The 19,307-nt window shown below is 39.3% G+C and overlaps 4 pseudogenes across 4 annotated transcripts; all 4 read right to left on the bottom strand.

The window, feature by feature from the left end:
* Window positions 1–783: 783 nt before the first annotated feature.
* LOC311138342 (transcription factor HES-5-like) lies at window positions 784–1,514 on the bottom strand (annotated as a pseudogene). The gene is made up of 2 exons: window positions 1,390–1,514; window positions 784–1,266 (listed from the first exon to the last, which is right to left on the bottom strand). The product of its transcript is annotated as a transcription factor HES-5-like (transcript).
* Window positions 1,515–5,069: 3,555 nt separating this feature from the next.
* On the bottom strand, window positions 5,070–5,923 carry LOC311138341 (transcription factor HES-5-like; annotated as a pseudogene). Its single transcript has 3 exons — window positions 5,867–5,923; window positions 5,676–5,764; window positions 5,070–5,552 (listed from the first exon to the last, which is right to left on the bottom strand). The product of its transcript is annotated as a transcription factor HES-5-like (transcript).
* Window positions 5,924–10,738: 4,815 nt separating this feature from the next.
* LOC311138971 (transcription factor HES-5-like) lies at window positions 10,739–11,418 on the bottom strand (annotated as a pseudogene). Its single transcript has 2 exons — window positions 11,296–11,418; window positions 10,739–11,172 (listed from the first exon to the last, which is right to left on the bottom strand). The product of its transcript is annotated as a transcription factor HES-5-like (transcript).
* A 6,816-nt stretch (window positions 11,419–18,234) lies between these two features.
* Window positions 18,235–18,914, bottom strand: LOC311138207 (transcription factor HES-5-like; annotated as a pseudogene). Its single transcript has 2 exons — window positions 18,790–18,914; window positions 18,235–18,663 (listed from the first exon to the last, which is right to left on the bottom strand). The product of its transcript is annotated as a transcription factor HES-5-like (transcript).
* Between the last annotated feature and the right edge of the window lie 393 nt (window positions 18,915–19,307).

The raw sequence follows: 19,307 nt of genomic DNA, 5'->3' as shown, positions 1-19,307 counted from the left end.
TTAGGTGATTACACATCAAAACCACAACTTGGATCAATCTTCAAGACATATGATACTCTAACAGAGCATAGGATACACAGTTACTGTCTTTATAAAAGACAACATATTGTTTAAAATAAACAAAGGTTTCACATTGAGAGAAAACATTTTCTCCCCTTTACAATATACACATTATTCAAATAATGTGAGCAACATTTTCACACATAAAGTCTGATCTAAAAACAGATCAATTATTTCTAATCACAGAGTGATGATAACAGGTATAATACCCAGTTTGGGTAAATAATCCTCATGGAGGATCAGTGATGATGTAGCTCAAGTTGATCAATAACAAATGCCTAACTAATACTGACACATACTTCACAGAAGATGCTCAATATAATGTCAATATCACCATATAACTACAAAAATGTAGTTGTAACAAAATTGCTTATTGTTGAACACGTGTTGACCTTTAAACAGATTGGTAATAGATAATCACAAAAAGATTGATGATAAAATACCAATTTTGGGTTAAAAGTCCTCATGGAGGACAGTTGAAGTTTATAATTAAAAAGCACATTATCAACATAATCAACACATGATGATGCTTCACAAAACATAAAGGTTATTAACATTACAAAAATACAGTGATCACAGATTTAATCGGTTTCTTATAACAAAAACATTTTAACTTGTTCAGTAAAACTGAAATGAAAAGTTTCAATCAAAACACAACTTTTAAAACAACCTGCTTAAGCAGAAGATGGAGAAGATCTCTGATCACTGTCCATGGCATTAATGTTAGACCAACATATTCCATTGAGTTTGATTGAGAGTGGACCTCCAGTCTGTAGGACTCTTCCAGGGCCTCCAGAGTGTGCTGTTGACTGGATGATTCTCTTTGCTGAAGCTGTGCTGGGCTGGGGAGCTCAAATGAGGCAGGTCACTCTCCCTCCTGTTCTTATCAGAGGATGGCTGCAGGCTCTGGAAGTAGCTCAGCAGTCTTCTCTGGGACTGTGTCTTCACCTAATCCTTGGACAGGAAGTGCACAATCTCTTGGACACACCTGGAGTAACCCTGATTGACAGGTGCCAAGCAGGAGCTCACTGGCTGGTTCTGTTGCTGTCGTCTCAGGAAGCAAAGTGTCATCTCCAGGATGTCGGCTTTCTCCAGCTTGGAGTCTGGCTGCTGGGTGAGGATCTCTGGACCCAAGAGAGACTTGAGCTGCTCAATGCTGTTGTTGATACGATCTCTGCATAACTTTTCAACCACTGGCTTTCTTAGCAGCAAGAAGAGAAGAGGAGAGTCATTAATAATCTTATTCTGAATACAACAGAGTTGACATGAATGGCTGTATTCCAGAAGCAAATACTGAAACAATGTAACACACTTTGTAACTCAATTTACCTTGTTGCTCAGAGTCAGTTGTTCGTTAGAGTAGTTCACAGCTGAAGTGATTGTAGGTGCCATGGCTGGATCTATGTGCTGTAGAGGTCTCTGTGTAGAGTGAATCTGATTCCTACTGACTTCATCTCTCCTATACATAGTCCATAATCTGCATATGAATGTGTGGGTCTTGGGCTTGTTGGAGTTTCTCACATTCCGTAGCCAATGGGTTAGCTTGGGAGGACAATGAGGAATGTGGAGCTGCCACATGCTCAGTGTTCTTATTGCTGGGGGCAATGGTCACATCTCAAGGGAGCAGGTGGAGAGATGGGGGGTGATGGAGAGTAACACACAGAGCGCTCTGTGAATCTGGGAAACTGGTGACCCCCAGATCTGCTGCCTGATGTTGGGATGAATGATACTGAGAGAGCACACACACATCATCACAACTTACAGGTGTGAGACTGAAATGGAATAGACCTTCCTATTATTTTTTTATGTATAATTTTTATATAATGTTCTAACTATAGTAATTCGATTACGTTTATTACATTTTTTGAAACAGGGGCTTTAAGAACATTGCCACCTTTTAATACGTAATATTGTATAGTAGTAAGTAAGTTGACGTTCACCCCCTGGCATATTTATGTTGCAATACTGCTCTTGTGTTTGTGTATTCACAGATTTGATAGAGGTAGTGGAGTCTGGAGGTAGCAGATGTGTCCTCTGTCTAAAGGCTGCTGGTCAGTGTGAGTAGAAAGCTGATCTGAGTTTCCCACACTAAGTCCTGTGTGCTATGATCAATGCACTACAAAAGCTGCTCAGTGGACCATTAGTGATGGCTATTGGCTCTGTGTTGTACTATAGACAGAGTATGACATCACAGACCATCTGGATTCTGGAGGGGAAAACTACCACAGGCTCCTTCCATACTGTTTGACAATCATATATTTATTACATTTTATTCCGTTGAACATTTTTATCAGACTACATGAATTAATGTTATACTCTATATCTGCTGCCTGATGTTGGGATCAATGATACTGACAGAGCACATGCTCATCATCACAACGTACATGTGTGAGACTGACACAGAACCTCTACATTAAATGTACAGTGTAACTTTGTCCCCACCTATGAGGACAATGTTGAATGTATAGTGTTTCAATGCTTTATCACTGATTCAGTCACATTTTATTATCTCACAATGGATGTGACCGCTGACAAAAATGTATGCCTATGAATAGTTTTACATTTTGTCATAGATGAAAATAAAAAAATATGTATATTTTTCTGAATTTCATTTATATTCAATTTTTTTCTTTATTGAGTCAAATTAGCTTCCACTAAACAACAGAAGTGTGCCTTGTTAAATGCTAATTAATCTCTACACAAACAGTTCCTCTCAAGACCCTGGGGGAAATGTTATTTTTATTTTTAAATCAGACATACATCAATTAAGAAGGTAGTAAATACAAATATTTTGACAATATAGACTAGTACAGCATATCGCCATTCAGAGAGAGTCAAGATTGGACAGAATACTAAATATCATTAAAGCATATACTTCATAGATAGAAGGTATATAATCTTTGATACTACATTGATGTTTTAACAGACGCTCTTATCCAGCGCGACGTACAGTAGGGAGTGCATACATATTCATACTTTTTTTGTCATACTAGTCCCCCGTGGGACTCGAACCCACAACCCTGGTGTTGCAAGCGCCACGCTGTACCAACTGAGCTACACAGGACTACCACAAGCTGATCGTGTTTTGTATGAAGTGTGATATAATGTATTTCCTGATCTGTTACCTAATTCCTCTTACACCCTGTCAAAATACAAAAACTTTGTGCAGTCCTTGCAATTCATTGTCTAATTTTGACTGGTGAAGATAAGGTTAACCACGTTCACATAGCCCCTGCTTCCACAGCCCTGGTTGCAATATGTGAAACAAAAAGCTGCTACCTATTCATGATTTTCTAGCATTTTGATGTTGCGGATATATCTGTGATATATTGAATATATAGAATTAAATGATGAAACCTTACTAGTGAAATTCCTTCTCACCCCTCATCCTACAGGGTCCAGAGGTCTGAGTCTATTGTCCCAAAGGGGGTCTGTGAGTGAGTTTTCCTTGGTTTCCCACACTCTCTCCATTCACTGCTCTCAATGGAGGAACAATAGAAGTGTGCCTTATTATAATGCATCATGTTAGGTATTCAGTTCAGTCTGGTGCCTATGAAACCATTATATATGCTTCAATTACCAAAGAATTATCCGGTCCTAGAGAAGGTTCACTGAAAAACTTGGATTGAGTAAATAATTTGAGTTAAAGAATAGTGAGCACTATAGAATAGCACTTGTATTGGATCTGACCTCAATTGGAACAATGAGAGACAAGTGACATGTTGATTTTAACCATCACCTTAACCCTAACCCTAACCCTAACCTTAATCCTAACCCTAGTTTTACTATATGTCCACACCCTGGCTGAACCCTAACCATAACCCTAACCCTATCTTTAGCTTCATATCCACACCCCGGCTCAACCCTAACCCTAACCATAACCCTAACCCTAACTCTAGCTTCATGTCCACACACTGGGCCTTTTCTTCTTAGACATTTTAAAGCATCACTATTTCTGTTCCTGCTCAAAACTGGGACCACTGTATATTACTTGATTGAGATGCAATATTTCAACTTCAAACACTTCATGACAAATCATTGCAATAGTAATTATGAGCTTATACAGTAGATTTGTGTTGTAGTCCACAGCCAATATGTTGATGACAGTAGACAGAAGGAAAGATCAAGGACAATAACAAATGATTACATTTCATTATTTTGGGATTTATTGACATTGACTCAGAGTCACATCATAGATTTGAACACCTAAATATAAGGTGAATAGTTTAGGTGATTACACATCACAACCAGAACTTGGATAAATCTTCAAGACATATGATACTCTAACAGAGCATAGGATACACAGTTACTGTCTTTATAAAAGACAACATATTGTTTAAAATAAACAAAGGTTTCACATTGAGAGAAAACATTTTCTCCCCTTTACAATATACACATTATTCAAATAATGTGAGCAACATTTTCACACATAAAGTCTGATCTAAAAACAGATCAATTATTTCTAATCACAGAGTGATGATAACAGGTATAATACCCAGTTTGGGTAAATAATCCTCATGGAGGATCAGTGATGATGTAGCTCAAGTTGATCAATAACAAATGCCTAACTAATACTGACACATACTTCACAGAAGATGCTCAATATAATGTCAATATCACCATATAACTACAAAAATTTAGTTGTAACAAAATTGCTTATTGTTGAATACGTGTTGACCTTTAAACAGATAGGTAATAGATAATCACAAAAAGATTGATGATAAAATACCCATTTTGGGTTAAAAGTCCTCATGGAGGACAGTTGAAGTTGATAAATAAAAAACACATTATTAACATAATCAACACATTATGATGCTTCACAAAACATAAAGGTTATTAACATTACAAAAATGCAGTGATCACAGATTTAATCGTTTTCTTATAACAAAAACATTTTAACTTGTTCAGTAAAACTGAAATGAAAAGTTTCAATCAAAACACAACTTTTAAAACAACCTGCTTAAGCAGAAGATGGAGAAGATCTCTGATCACTGTCCATGGCATTAATGTTAGACCAACATATTCCATTGAGTTTGATTGAGAGTGGACCTCCAGTCTGTAGGACTCTTCCAGGGCCTCCAGAGTGTGCTGTTGACTGGATGATTCTCTTTGCTGAAGCTGTGCTGGGCTGGGGAGCTCAAATGAGGCAGGTCACTCTCCCTCCTGTTCTTATCAGAGGATGGATGCAGGCTCTGGAAGTGGCTCAGCAGTCTTCTCTGGGACTGTGTCTTCACCTCATCCTTGGACAGGAAGTGCACAATCTCTTGGACACACCTGGAGTATCCCTGATTGACAGGTGCCAAGCAGGAGCTCACTGGCTGGTTCTGTTGCTGTCGTCTCAGGAAGCAAAGTGTCATCTCCAAGATGTCGGCTTTCTCCAGCTTGGAGTCTGGCTGCTGGGTGAGGATCTCTGGACCCAAGAGAGACTTGAGCTGCCCAATTCTGTTGTTGATACGATCTCTGCGTAACTTTTCAACCACTGGCTTTCTTAGCAGCAAGAAGAGAAGAGGAGAGTCATTAATAATCTTATTCTGAATACAACAGAGTTGACATGAATGGCTGTATTCCAGAAGCAAATACTGAAACAATGTAACACACTTTGTAACTCAATTTACCTTGTTGGTCAGAGTCCGGTGCTCATTACAGTAGATCAAGCTGAATCGATTGTAGGTGCCATGGCTGGATCTCTGTGCTGTACTGGTCTCTTTGTTGAGAGAATCTTAATTATACTGGCTTCATCTCTCCTATATATAGTCCATAATCTGCATATGAATGTGTGGGTCTTGGGCTTGTTGGAGTTTCTCACAGTCTGTAGCCAATGGGTGAGCTTGGGAGGACAATGAGGAATGTGGAGCTGCCACATGCTCAGTGTTCTTATTGCTGGGGAACAATGGTCACATCTCAAGGGAGCAGGTGGAGAGATGGGGGGTGATGGAGAGTGACACACAGAGCGCTCTGTGAATCTGGGAAACTGGTGACCCCCAGATCTGCTGCTTGATGTTGGGATGAATGATACTGAGAGAGCACACACACATCATCACAACTTACAGGTGTGAGACTGACACATATCCTCTACATGAAAATTATGTTTTCTTTCTGGTTGCATTTCTAAGTGAATATTGTTTCAAAATATAGAAAAATATGATTTGCATTTAGGTGCCTGGAAATGGAATAGACCTTCCTAAAATTATTTTATATATAATTTTAACATAAGGTTCAAACTATAGGCCCCTGTAGCTCAGTTGGTAGAGTATGGCGCTTGCAACGCCAGGGTTGTGGGTTCATTTCCCACGGGGGGCCAGTATGAAAAATGTATGCACTCACTAACTGTAAGTCGCTCTGGATAAGAGCGTCGACTAAAATGTATAATAATTTGATTACATTTTTTGAAACAGGGGATTTAAGAACATTGCCACCTTTAAAACGTAATATTGTATATTTAAAACGTAATATTGTATAGTAGTAAGTAAGTTGACATTCACCCCCTGGTATATTTATGTTGCAATACTGCTCTTCTGTTTGTGTATTCACAGATTTGATAGTGGTAGTGGAGTCTGGAGGTAGCAGATGTGTCCTCTGTCTAAAGGCTGCTGGTCAGTGTGAGTAGAGAGCTGATCTGAGTTTCCCACACTAAGTCCTGTGTGCTATGATCAATGCACTACAAAAGCTGCTCAGTGGACCATTAGTGATGGCTATTGGCTCTGTGTTGTACTATAGACAGAGTATGACATCACAGACCATCTGGATTCTGGAGGGGAAAACTACCACAGGCTCCTTCCATACTGTTTGACAATCATATATTTATTACATTTTATTCCGTTGAACATTTTTATCAGACTACATTAATGAATGTTATACTCTATATCTGCTGCCTGATGTTGGGATCAATGATACTGACAGAGCACACGCTCATCATCACAACTTACACGTGTGAGACTGACACAGAACCTCTACATTAAATGTACAGTGTAACTTTGTCCCCACCTATGAGGACATTGTTGAATGTACAGTGTTTCAACTCTTTATTACTGATTCAGTCACATTTTATTATCTCACAATGGATGTGACTGCTGACAAAAATGTATGCCTGTGTATAGTTTTACATTTTGTCATAGATGAAAATATATATATATATTTTTTTTCTAAATTTCATTTATATTCAATTTTTTTCTTTATTGAGTCAAATTAGCTTCCACTAAACAACAGAAGTGTGCCTTGTCAAATGCTAATTAATCTCTACACAAGCAGTTCCTATCAAGACCCTGGGGGAAAAGTTTTTTTATTTTTAAATCAGACATACATCAATTAAGAAGGTAGTAAATACAAATATTTTTACAATATAGACTTGTACAGCATATCGCCATTCAGAGAGAGTCAAGAATGGACAGAATACTGAATATCTTTAAAGCATATACTTCATAGATAGAAGATTTATAATCTTTGATACGACATTTACATTTTAGCAGACACTCTTATCCAGAGTGACGTACAGTAGGGAGTGCATACATTTTCATACTTTTTTTGTCATACTGGTCCCCCGTGGGACTCGAACCCACAACCCTGGTGTTGCAAGCACCACGCTGTACCAACTGAGCTACACAGGACTACCACAAGTTGATCATGTTTTGTATAAAGTGTCATATAATATATTTCCTGATCTGTTACCTAAAGAAAAACATTTGTGCAGTCCTTACAATTCATTGTCTAATTTCAACTGGTGGAGATAAGGTTTACCACCGTCACATAGCCCCTGTGTCACGCCCTGGCACTGGGGACTATTAAATGTTGAGCCAGGGTGTGGATTTTCTATTGTTTAGTTTTCTAGGTTTGTGTTCTAGTTCGTGTATATCTATGTTGGCCAGGGTGGTTCCCAATCAGAGGCAGCTGTAGCTTGTTGTCTCTGATTGGGGACCATACTTAGGCAGCCTGTTTGGCACTGTTATTTTGTGGGATCGTGTTCTGTATAGGTTTGTGTTGGTGAACCTTTAGACTTCACGTATCGTTTTGTTGTTGGTGTAAAGTACTCATTAAAAGATGTACGCCTATCACGCTGCGCCTTGGTCTGCCTCTTACAACGATCGTGACACCCTGCTTCCACAGCCCTGGTTGCAATATGTGAAACATTAAAAAGCTGCTACCTATTCATGATTTTTTAGCATTTTGATGTAGCGGATATATCTGTGATATATTGAATATATAGAATTAAATGATGAAACCTTACTAGTGAAATTCCTTCTCACCCCTCATCCTACAGGGTCCAGAGGTCTGAGTATATTGTCCCAAAGGGGGTCTGTGAGTGAGTTTTCCTTGGTTTCCCACACTCTCTCCATTCACTGCTCTCAATGGAGGAACAATAGAAGTGTGCCTTATTATAATGCATCATGTTAGGTATTCAGTTCAGTCTGGTGCCTATGAAACCATTATATATGCTTCAATTACCAAAGAAGCATCCGGTCCTAGAGAAGGTTCCCTGAAAAACTTGGATTGAAGGAAATTATTTGAGTTAAAGAACAGTGAGCACTATAGAATAGCACTTGTCTTGGTTCTGACCTAAATTGGATCAATGAGAGACAAGTGACGTGGATTTTAGCCATCACCTTAACACTAACCCTAACCTTAATCATAATCCTAGCTTTATATCCACACCCCGGTTGAACCCAACCATAACCCTAACACTATCTCTAGCTTCATGTCCACACCCCGGCTCAACCCTAACCATAACCATAACCCTAACGCTTACTATAGCTTCATTTTCACACCCTGGGCCTTTTCCTCTTAGACATTTAAAAACATCACTATTTCTGTTCCTTCTAAAAACGGGGACCACGGTAGATTACTTGATTGAGATGCAATATTTCAAATTCAACGCATGGTGACAAATCATTGCAATAGTAATTATGACCTTATACAGTATATCTGTGTTATAGTCCACAGTCAATATGTTGATGACAGGAGAGAGAAGGAAATATCAAGGACAATAACAAATGATTACATTTCATTATTTTGGGATTTATTGACATTGACTCAGAGTCACATCATAGATTTGAACACCTAAATATAAGGTGAATAGTTTAGGTGATTACACATCAAAACCACAACTTGGATCAATCTTCAAGACATATGATACTCTAACAGAGCATAGGATACACAGTTACTGTCTTTATAAAAGACAACATATTGTTTAAAATAAACAAAGGTTTCACATTGAGAGAAAACATTTTCTCCCCTTTACAATATACACATTATTCAAATAATGTGAGCAACATTTTCACACATAAAGTCTGATCTAAAAACAGATCAATTATTTCTAATCACAGAGTGATGATAACAGGTATAATACCCAGTTTGGGTAAATAATCCTCATGGAGGATCAGTGATGATGTAGCTCAAGTTGATCAATAACAAATGCCTAACTAATACTGATACATACTTCACAGAAGATGCTCAATATAATGTCAATATCACCATATAACTACAAAAATGTAGTTGTAACAAAATTGCTAATTCTTGAATACGTGTTGACCTTTACAAAGATCGATGATGGAGTACAACAATATGAGTCATAATACCCATAAAACCTAGCGGTCAAACAGGGAAATAGTTCCAATCGTTTTTCCACCATTCATTTTTTCCCGTTAGGGTATTTTAGAAACACTTAAACAGTTAAGGGCTGTGTTTCGTGTAGGCTTACCCTGGTGTGACATTTTGATAACCATGAAAATCTCTCTAGGACAAGGTGACTTTTATCAATATATTTGCCTGTATTTACCCACAAAAAATCAAATGCTATTTAGCTGCTAATGTGGCTATCATAAAGAACTACAAATGCCATGATGATCTGGATGAGACTGCCGAATCGAGGCAAAGGTAAGAAACTCAGGACTAAGTATCTAATGTTAAATGTAGTAATGAATCAATTGGCTACATTTCTTTAAATGGACAATTCTGTGAACTGTCTTGTGCAAGTTTTAAATTGACACAATACCTTTTAGCAAAGGTGTCAGCTAGAGATGACGTGCAGGAGCTTACAGGGATTTGTAGATTTGCATTATGTCTACTTTGATGCTAATTGTCATTTTTGAATTTGAGAGTAAATACAGATAAAAGTCACCTTGTTCGAGAGAGATTTACATGGTTAGCAAAACGTTACGCCAGGGTAAGCCTACACGAAACACAGCCCTTATTTTAAGTGTTTCTAAAATCCCCTATGGGAAAAATGAATGGTGGAAAAGCTATTGGAACCATTTCCCTGTTCGAACGTTAGGTTTTATGGGGATTATGACACCACCACTGTGGGGCTCTATAGACAATAAGAAAAAGATTGGTGATAAAAATACCAATTTTGGGTTAGAAGTCCTCATGGAGGACCATTGAAGTTGATGTTAATCATGAATAAACACATGATCAACATAATCAACACATGCTTCACAAAACATAAAGGTTATTAAAATTACAGAAATGCAGTGTTTGTAGATTTCATCGTTTTCTTTGTAAGAAAAATAATTGTTTTACTTGTTCAGTACAACTGAAATGAAAAGTTTCAAGCGAAACACACATTTTAAAACATCCTGCTTAAGCAGAAGATGAAGAAGATCTCTGATCACTGTCAATTACATTAATGTTAGACCAATATGGTCCATTGAGTTTGTCTGATAGTGGACCTCCAGTCTGTAGGACTCTACCAAGGCCTCCAGAGAGTGCTGTTGACTGGACTCTTCTCTTTGCTGATGCTTTGCTGGGCTGGGGTGGGGAGCTCAACTGAGGCAGGTCACTCTCCCTCCTGTTCTTATCAGAGGATGGCTGCAGGCTCTGGAAGTGGCTCAGCAGTCTCTGGGTCTGTGTCTTCACCTCATCCTTGGACAGGAAGTGCACAATCTCTTGGACACACCTGGAGTAACCCTGATTGAATGGTGCTGAGCAGGAGGAGGAGCTCACTGGCTGGTTCTGTTGCTGTCGTCTCAGCAAGCAAACTGTCATCTCCAGGATGTCGGCTTTCTCCAGTTTGAAATCTGGCTGCTGGTTGAGGATCTCTGGATCCAGGAGAGACTTGAGCTGCTCAATGCTGTTGTTGATACGATCTCTGCGTAACTTCTCAACCACTGGCTTTCTTAGCTGCAAGAAGAGAAGAGGAGAGTCATTAATAATCTTATTCTGAATACAACAGAGCTGACATGAATGGCTGTATTCTAGAAGCAAATACTGAAACAATGTGACACTATTTGTAACTCAATTTACCGTGTTGGTCAGAGTCAGGTGCCCATTACAGTAGATCACAGCTGAAGTGATTGTAGGTGCCATGGCTGGATCTCTGTGTTGTTGAGGACTGTGTTGAGATAATTTGATTTCTACTGACTTCATCTCTCCTATATATAGTCCATAATTTGCATATGAATGTGTGGGTCTTGGGCTTGTTGGAGTTTCTCACAGTCTGTAGCCAATGGGTGAGCTTGGGAGGACAGTGAGGAATGTGGAGCTGCCACATGCTCTGTGTTCTTATTGCTGGGGGACAATGGTCACATCTCAGGGGAACAGGTGGAAGGGTGGGGGTGATGGAGAGAGACTCACAGAGCACTGTGTGAATCTGGGAAACTGGTGACCCCCAGATCTGCCGCATGATGTTGGGATCAATGATACTGACAGAGCACACGCTCATCATGTGAGAATGACACTGATCCTCTACATTAAAACGTTTGGTGCTACGCAATACCTTTTGATTGTTGTTGTTGAATATAATGGTTTTTTATACCATGCAGGTTCAGTCACATTTAAACACGTGAAGATGGGTTTGACCTCTCTGATTGCACTGTTATGAATTTGAATCTGCTACAGTTTCATTTCAAGGTAGGGCTGCTAATCAAATCATTGCACTGAGAATGAGCAATATGACGTGACATTTCTGTCAAACTACTTAAGAGAAATTATAAGACCATTTATTTGGCTTCTAACTGATAAGGATTAAACTGATCAATTACGAGGTTTGTGTCTGCACACTTTCACCACTTCTGTATTCTGAGAGTGGAGGGAAATATCCGTCACTCTGGAGTCCAGAAGTAGCAGATGTGTCCTCTGTCTTGAGGCTACTGGTCCGAGTGAGTAGAGAGCTGATCTGAGATTCCCACACTGAGTCCTGTGTGCTGTGATCAATGCACTACAAAAGCTGCTCAGTGGACCATCAGTGACGGCTATTGGCTCTGTGTTTTACTATAGACAGAGTATGACATCACAGACCATCTGGATTCTGGAGGGAAACATCAGCACACTTGATTTTATCCTAAAAGTGTGCTGCAAAAACATATACTGTGTCTGTTCATTTCTACATTATTTTATTTTATTTACAATGATTTTGGATTTTATTTGTATGTTTATGTTCAACTTGTTTACATTCAGATTGTGATTTTGGAGAAACGTAATTTTCAAATTAAAATAAATTATGCACAGTTTCACACAAATTATTTTTAGATATAATATCATGTCTTGATTAAGAGAAGGAGAAAGACAGAGAAGTTTATACCCTGGGGAAACTGATGTATTCAGCTATTGTTTAATTCCCTTCTATAAGTGTGCCTATTCCCCAGTGGTTCTGGGTGTTCCCCAGACAGACAGGTGCTGATGGGACTGATGATGATGATGATGATGGTGACACTAAAGTGTGACCCTGCCCATTGAGAGAGCTCCACTAAACAACAGAAGTGTGCCTTGTTAAATGCTAATTCATCTTTAACAAGTAGTTCCCATCAAGCCCTTGGGGGTAAAGCTCATTACTGAAATATTTTTCTTAAGAAACAGATAAAGACTCACTGTTACAGAGAATCAATTCAAACTGTAAGCGTGTTTGTGTGGAATGTTTCACTTTCAGCCACTCCTCACATACAAACAGTATAAAAACAGGATAAATTACATTAATCTTGAAGAAGATGTAAGTATTGCTCAAATGTGCTTTAAAAAAGCAAATGTTTGAAATACGTCTTGAACCTTTTTGGTTAAAATGTTAATATTTGATCAGATTTCTTCCTGCAAGACACAAAATACAGGACATTTTTGGGATCATTAGCAATAGATCCATTCATTTTCCCATAGAGATTCAGACCCCCATCTAACTTCTGATGGTCCAGGTTAGAGGTCTCAGTCTATTGTCCCCAAGGGGCTCTGTGAGTGAGTTCTCCTCGGCTTCCCATACTCTCTCCATTCACTGCTTTCAATGGAGGAACAATAGAAGTGTGTCTTATTAAGCATCACATAATGCAGCCCTGCAGACCTAAACTTTTAGAGCATTAAGACGACAGTGTCAGTTTTGGCCTAACACCTGGAATAACTGACATATCATGAACAAACAAAAAATCATCGATGATGATATACAAACAAACAAAAAATGTACGTAAAACAGGTGTTTCAGTAAAAACAACACTGCCATGCCTCTGGGAACTCATAGGATCAATTATCTCTTTCACACTGTTACCTTCCGCAGCAAGAAAACCAAAAGTTGTCACTCAAACAGAAAGGGGAACTAACAAAGAGTCACTGACAACAACCAAAATGAAGCAGGTGGTGTTTTAGGAGGGGTTCTGAAAGACACTCATGGTGGTGTCCACTGAAAGTTGACTAGCAACAACAACTGGGACCAAAAAAGACATCCACCATGACCGCCCACTAAATTTGCCCAAGAAGTAAAGTAATAATATATATCAAATCAAATAAATGTTTATTTGTCACATGCGCCAAATACAACAGGTGTGTAGACCTTACAGTGAAATGCTTATTTACAAGCCCTTAACCAACAATGCAGTTTTAAGAAAAATAAGTGTTAAGAAAGTATTTACCAAAATAAACGGAAGTTAAAAAAAGTATAAATAAAAAATATTATAAAAAATACAAAAATAGAAAAATAACAAATAATTAAAGAGCAACAATAAAAGAACAGTAACGAGGCTATATACAGGGGGTACCGGTATAGAGTCAATGTGCGGGGGCATAGGTTAGTCGAGGTAATTGAGGTAATATGTACACTACAGTTCAAAAGTTTGTGGTCACTTAGAAATGTCCTTGTTTTCGAAAGAAAAGCAATTTTTTTGTCCATTAAAATAACATCAAATTGATCAGAAATACAGTGTAGATATTGTTAGTGTTGTAAATGACTATTGTGGCTGGAAACAGCTGATTTTTAATGGAATATCTACATAGGCGAATTATCAGCAACCATCTGTGTTCCAATGGCACGTTGTGTTTGCTAATCTAAGTTTATCATTTTGAAAGGCTAATTGATCATTAGAAAAACCTTTTGCAATTATGTTAGCACAGCTGAAAACTGTTGTGCTGATTAAAGAAGCAATACAACTGGCCTTCTTGAGACTAGTTGAGTATCTGGAGCATCAGCAATTGTGGGTTCGATTACAGGCTCAAAATGACCAGAAACAAATAACTTTCTTCTGAAACTTGTCAGTCTATTCTTGTTCTGAGAAATGAAGGCTATTCCATGCGAGAAATTGCCATGAAACTGAAGATCTCGTACAACGCTGTGTACTACTCCTTCACAGGACAGCACAAACTGGCTCTAACCAGAATAGAAAGAGGAGTGGGAGGCCCTGGTGCACAACTGCGCAAGAGGACAAATACATTAGAGTGTCTAGTTTGAGAAACAGATGCCCCACAGGTCCTCAACTGGCAGCTTCATTAAATAGTACCCGTAAAACACCTGTCTCAACGTCAACAGTGAAGAGGCGACTCCGGGATGCTGACCTTCCAGGCAGAGTTGGGGGGGGGGGGGGGTTCAATGCAAATAGTCCGGGTAGCCATTTGATTAGCTGTTCAGGAGTCTTATGGCTTGGGGGCAGAAGCTGTTAAGAAGCCTTTTGGACCTAGACTTGGCGCTCCGGTATCGCTTGCCATGCGGTAGCAGAGAGAACAGTCTATGACTAGGGTGGCTGGAGTCTTTGGCAATTTTTAGGGCCTTCCTCTGACACCGCCTGGTATAGAGGTCCTGGATGGCAGGAAGCTTGGCCCCAGTGATGTACTGGGCCGTACTCACTACCCTCTGTAGTGCCTTGCGGTCGGAGGCCGAGCAGTTTCCATACCAGGGGGTGATGCAATCAGTCAGGATGCTCTCAATGGTGCAGCTGTATAACTTTTTGAGGATCTGGGGACCCATACCAAATCTTTTCAATCTCCTGAGGGGGAATAGGCGTTGTCGTGCCCTCTTCACGACTGTCTTGCTGTGTTTGTCAAAATACTTTTGGTTCGCCTAAAATTGACAAAAAGTGCTGTAATTTCTAAACGGTTCACTTGATATGGATGAAAATACCCTCAAAAGTATTTTGACAAATTCACTTTTACGTGTATTAAAGTAGTAAAAAGTTCAGTATTTGGTCCCATATCAAGTATTTTGACAAATATGGAACCAAATACTGAACTTTTTACTACTTTAATACACAGATAAGTACATTTGTCAAAATACTTTTGGTCCCCTAAAATTGACAAAAGGTGCTGTAATTTCTAAACGGTTCACCTGATATGGATGAAAATACTCTCAAAATAAAGCTGACTGTCTGTACTTTAACCTCATAGTCATTGTATCATTTATTTTTTAAATCACTGTACCAATACTTTTGGAGCTCGCTGTACAGTGCGTTCGGAAAGTATTCAGACCCCTAGAATTTTTCCACAATTTGCTACGTTACAGCCTTATTCTAAAATGTATTAAATAAATAAAAATCCTCAGCAATCTACACACAATACCCCATAATGACGAAGTGAAAACAGGTTTTTAGACAAGTTTGCACATTTATTACAAATAAAAAACAGAAATACCTTATTTATATAATTATTCAGACACTTTGATATGAGACTCGAAATTGAGCTCAGGTGCATCCTGTTCCGTTGACCATCCTTGAGATGTTTCTACAACTTGATTGGAATCCACCCGTGGTAAATTCAATTGAATAGACATGATTTGGAAAGGCACACACCTGTCTATATAAGGTCCCACAGTTGACAGTGCATGTCAGAGCAAAAACCAAGCCATGAGGTTGAAGGAATTGTCTGTAGAGCTGCGAGACAGAATTGTGTCGAGGCACAGATCTGGAGAAGGGTACCAAAAACTGTCTGCAGCATTGAAGGTCCCCAAGAACACAGTGGCCTCCATCATTCTTAAATGGAAGAAGTTTGGAACCACCAAGACTCTTCCTAGAGCTGGTCGCCCGGCCAAACTGAGCAATCGGGGGAGAAGGGCCTTGGTCAGGGAGGTGACCAAGAACCCGATGGTCACTCTAACAGAGCTCTAGAGTTCGTCTGTGGAGATGGGAGAACCTTCCAAAAGGACAACCATCTCTGCAACACTCCACCAATCAGGCCTTTATGGGAGAGTGGCCAGACGGAAGCCACTCCTCAGTAATGAAAGCCCACTTGGAGTTTGCCAAAAGGCACCTAAAGACTCTCAGACCATGAGAAACAAGATTCTCTGGTCTGATGAAACCAAGATTAAACTCTTTGGCCTGAATGCCAAGAGTCACGTCTGGAGGAAACCTGGCACCATCCCTATGGTGAAGCATTGTGGTGGCAGCATCATGCTGTGGGGGTGTTTTTCAGCGGCAGGGACTGGGAGACTAGTCAGGATCAAGGCAAAACAAGAACGGAGCAAAGTACAGCGAGATCCTTGATGAAAACCTGCTCCAGAGCGCTCAGGACCTCAGACTGGGGCAAAGATTCACCTTCCAATAGGACAACGACCCTAAACACACAGCCAAGACAACGTAGGAGTGGCTTCGGGACAAGTCTTTGAATGTCCTTGAGTGGCCCAGCCAGAGCCCGGACTTGAACCCGATCGAACATCTCTGGAGAGACCTGAAAATAGCTGTGCAGCAATGCTCCCCATCCAACCTGACAGAACTTGAGAGGATCTGCAGAGAAAAATGGAAGAAACTCCCCAAATACAGGTGTGCCAAGCTTGTAGCGTCATGCCCAAGATGACTCAAGGCTGTAATCGCTGCCAAAGGTGCTTCAACAAAGTACTGAGTAAAGGGTCTGAATACTAACGTCAATGTGATATTTCAGTTTTTTTTTTTTCTAATACATTTGCAAAAATGTCAAAAATTTGCACAGTTTGCAAAAATGTGCTTTGTCATTATGGGGGTATTATGTGTAGATTGATGAGGGAAAAAAAACAATTTAATCAATTTTAGAATAAGTCTGTAACGAAACAAAATGTGGAAAAAGTCAAGGGGTCTGAATACTTTCAAAAGGAATATCAAAAATTAGTAATGTAAATCAGTAATATAACTCTATTGGAAGCTTGTTCAGTGAAGAGAAGAATGAAGTAACAGACAAGAGGATTTAATTTGATGATTTGTGTATTTTTTCAGACTGACTCACTGAATCACATCATCGAATACCTTAGTTTAAGGTAAATCTTTCAATAGAAATAAAGTGATTATACATCTCAACAGACTATAGGTTACACAGTTACTGTTTTTATAAAATACACAAGTAAAAAAAAAAAAGAAGAGGTTATATAATGAGAGAGAACCATTTTCTCTCATATAAAGTATATACATCAACATCATAATAATAATTTGAGCAAAATTTTCACATATAAAGTCTGATCTTAAAACAGATCAATTATTTCTAATCACATAGTGATGATAACAGGTATAATACCCAGTTTCGGTAAATAATCCTCATGGAGGACCAGTGATGATGTAGCTCAAGTTGATCAATAACAAATGCCTAACTAATACTGATACATACTTAACAGAAGATGCTCAATATAATGTCAATATGATCATATCACTACAAAAATGTAGTTGTAACAAAATTACTTATTGTTGAATACGTGTTGACGTTTAAACAGATAGGTAATAGATCATCACAAAAAGATTGATGATAAAATACCCATTTTGGGTTAATGGACCATTGAAGTTGTTGTTTATCACGAATAACATATGCTTCACAAAACATAAAGGTTATTAACATTACACAAATGCAGTGTTCGTAGATTTCAGCATTTCCTTAGTAAAAACATTTTAACTTGTTCAGTACAACTGAAATGAAAAGTTTCAATTGAAACACGACTTTTAAAACAACCTGCTTAAGCAGAAGATGAAGCTCTCTGATCACAGTCCATGACATTGTTAGACCAACATGGTCCATCGAGTTTATTTGAGTGGAGCTCCAGTCTGTAGGACTCTACCAGGGCCTCCAGAGGGCGCTGTTGACTGGACTCTTCTCTTTGCTGATGCTGTGCTGGGCTGGGGAGCTCAACTGAGGCAGGTCACTCTCCCTCCTGTTCTTATCAGAGGATGGCTGCAGGCTCTGGAAATGGCTCAGCAGTCTCTGGGTCTGTGTCTTAACCTCATCCTTGGACAGGAAGTGCACAATCTCTTGGACACACCTGGAGTAACCCTGATTGACAGGTGCTGAGCAGGAGGAGGCGCTCACTGGCTGGTTCTGTTGCTGTTGTCTCATTAAGCAAATTGTCATCTCCAAGATGTCGGCTTTCTCCAGTTTGGAGTCTGGCTGCTGGTTGAGGATCTCTGGATCCAGGAGAGACTTGAGCTGCTCAATGCTGTTGTTGATACGATCTCTGCGTAACTTTTCAACCACTGGCTTTCTTAGCTGCAAGAAGAGAAGAGGAGAGTCATTAATAATCTTATTCTGAATACAACAGAGCTGACAAGAATCGCTGTATTCTAGAAGCAAATACTAAAAAATTTGACACTCAATATTTGTAACTCAATTTACCTTGTTGCTCAGAGTCAGTTGTTCGTTAGAGTAGTTCACAGCTGAAGTGATTGTAGGTGCCATGGCTGGATCTATGTGCTGTAGAGGTCTCTGTGTAGAGTGAATCTGATTCCTACTGACTTCATCTCTCCTATACATAGTCCATAATCTGCATATGAATGTGTGGGTCTTGGGCTTGTTGGAGTTTCTCACAGTCTGTAGCCAATGGGTGAGCTTGAAAAGACAATGAAGGAATATGGTGCTGCCACATACTCAGAGTTCCTATTGCTGCGGGACAATGGTCACATCTCAGGGGAGCAGGTGGAGGGGTGAGGGGGGGTGATGGAGAGTGTCTCACAGAACGCTGTGTGAATCTGGGAAACTGGTGACCCCCAGAAGATCTACTGCCTTATGTTGCAACCTGGTCTTAGAGCATTTCGTATTATTTTGTACTTACATACTAGACACACAATTTAGTATGGTATGTTTAGTTTCTTATAGTATGTATTAATTTGTGGATGTCCATCACCCATTTCACA

Source organism: Coregonus lavaretus (assembly GCF_964263955.1).
Source record: "Coregonus lavaretus genome assembly, chromosome: 12".
Lineage (NCBI taxonomy): Eukaryota > Metazoa > Chordata > Actinopteri > Salmoniformes > Salmonidae > Coregonus > Coregonus lavaretus.
The sequence above is the reverse complement of the archived record's forward strand: the minus strand, read 5'-3'. Positions and strand labels throughout refer to the sequence as shown.